This window comes from Penaeus vannamei, chromosome 29, assembly GCF_042767895.1.
Source record: "Penaeus vannamei isolate JL-2024 chromosome 29, ASM4276789v1, whole genome shotgun sequence".
In the NCBI taxonomy this organism is placed as follows: domain Eukaryota; kingdom Metazoa; phylum Arthropoda; class Malacostraca; order Decapoda; family Penaeidae; genus Penaeus; species Penaeus vannamei.
Window position 1 is genome coordinate 27,354,144 of NC_091577.1, and position 2,500 is coordinate 27,356,643.

Here is a 2,500-nt window from a genome sequence, read left to right on the forward strand (position 1 = left end):
TTGTCTCTATCTCTCTCTCTTTTTATAAATTGTGTACGTTCATTTCCTTATTTTTGTTTTTATTTATTTATTTTTTGTCTTCATCTCCTTTTTCATGTTTTTTTTTTATTATTATCATTAATATAATTTCTTTTTTTCGTCTCTTCATTTTTTTTCTTCTTCAGTCATAGCCTCAAAAATTACATCCTTTAAAGAACTATTTTTAAAAAATTGTATGTCCTTTTTATTAGATATTTCTTCCGTTTTCTATGATACTTCCGTTTATTTTGCTCCATTTTTTAACCAATAATTTTGCTTTCATAGAGACTGAGAGAGAGAGAGAGAGAGAAAAAAAAAACTTACGGAGAAGTTAGCCAATCATATAAGTTTTCGAGAATATTAATTAAGATGTCTGGTAACCCCCTCCCTCCCCCCCCCAAAAAAAAGAACGAAAGAAAACGGGAATAAAATTATGAGATAAATAGATGCAATCAGATGACACCAAAAGGGGTATCTAATGAAAAACAATAAAATGAAAATAGGAGAAAGATAGAGGGAAAGGAAGCCTGAGGAGGAAAGAGAGAATAAAGAATAAAGAATAAACAAGAATGAAAAAGCGATGAAAGAGTCAAAAACAGAAAATGAAAGGTAAGTAAAAGAAATGAAAAAATAGTGTTAAATAATCAACAAGAGAAGAATAAATACGAAGAAAAGAAATATAAAGAATATATTTCATATGGCACACACACACACACACACATGTGATACATACTCATAATATGATATATAACAAAGGATTGAGAAAATCTTAAGAATTAATAAGCATCTGAATCATTTTCAGAATCTTTGAAGCAAAATATTTTTGTCTGCACATCAAGAATTTTTTTATCAGGGAATTTTTGAAGATTATTGCAAAAGCAGAGGAGTTTGAGCGTGGGAAGCAAATAAGATCATTGTTGAAGTTAATTCTGTCATAAATATGCGATTTAATACTATTAATCTAATCAACATTATCATCGTCTTTATTAATGATATTCTTACTTTCACTGTGTTTATTGTGATCATTGTTATCATTATCATTATTAGTATCGCCATTATTATAACTATTTTTTGTTTTCAACATTGTTATTATTGATATTATCATCATCATTATTTTCATTATAATTATCATTACCATTATTACAATCACAATCATTACCATTATCATCATTATCATTATCGTCATCAATATTACCATCATTATCAATAGAATCATCATCATCATCATCATCATCATCATCACCATCACAATCATCATCATCAAAATCACTACCATCATCACCACCATCCTTTCCACACAACCCACACTATACACGACCCAACATTTCTCAACATTCAACAAGAAGACTTACAACCTACAACTTGCCAAACAGTCACGGAATTAGGCTTCGAGTGGGCGGTTTTCTCTCTCTCTCTCTCTCTCTCTCTCTCTCTCTATCTATCTATCTATCTATCTATCTATCTATCTATCTGTCTGTCTATCTCTCTCTCTCTCTCTCTCTCTCTCTCTCTCTCTCTCTCTCTCTCTCTCTCTCTCTCTCTCTCTCTCTCTTTGCAACCTTAGAGGCAAATAAACTCAAGCTGAAGTTGATATGAATTGCAATGATTGATATTCGAAAAGGTTGATACACGTGTGGCATGTGCAAGGCGTTGTTTTTTTTCAGTGAAATTGGTAGGGATGTGAAGGAATGATGATATTAATAATGATAGTGATGATAATGTTCATGATGATAATGATGATTATAATAATGATAATGATAATGATGATGATGATGATGATGGTAATAATGATAATGATAATGGTAATAACGATAATGATAATGATAATAATATTAATAATGATAATGATAATAATAGTAACAATAATAACAATGATAATAATAATGATAATGATAACAATAATGATATCAATGATAATAACGATGATAATAATAATATTGATAATAATAATTGCAATAACAATAATGATAATAATAATGATAAATAATAATCATAATTATAGTAATAGCAATAACATTGATGATAATGATGATAGTGATAATAATAATGATAATAATAACAATAATGATAATAATGATAATAATAACAATAATGATAATAATGATAATGATAATAATGGTAAAAAGATAATAAAGTATTGAAAAAAAATCATAACAGTTATAAAAGAATGATTATGATGATGATACCAATTATGTCAAATATAAGAACAATAAGGTGACAATGATAATACTAATAGCAATAATAGTAATGATGATAATGATTATGATTATAAAGGAATTAATTGAGAATGAAAATCAAATTGATAAAAAACAAACTCCTCATTCCACACTCGAAGTTATCAGGTGTTCCAATAATCCTTTCAAGTTTCAGAAGAAGAAGAAGAAGAAGGAGAGAAAAAAAAACACAGATAATAATCTTTTAAGACGCAGAAGGTATTTCGTTTTAAAAAAGACTTTTCAGAAACCAAGTCATAGTTTCTTTA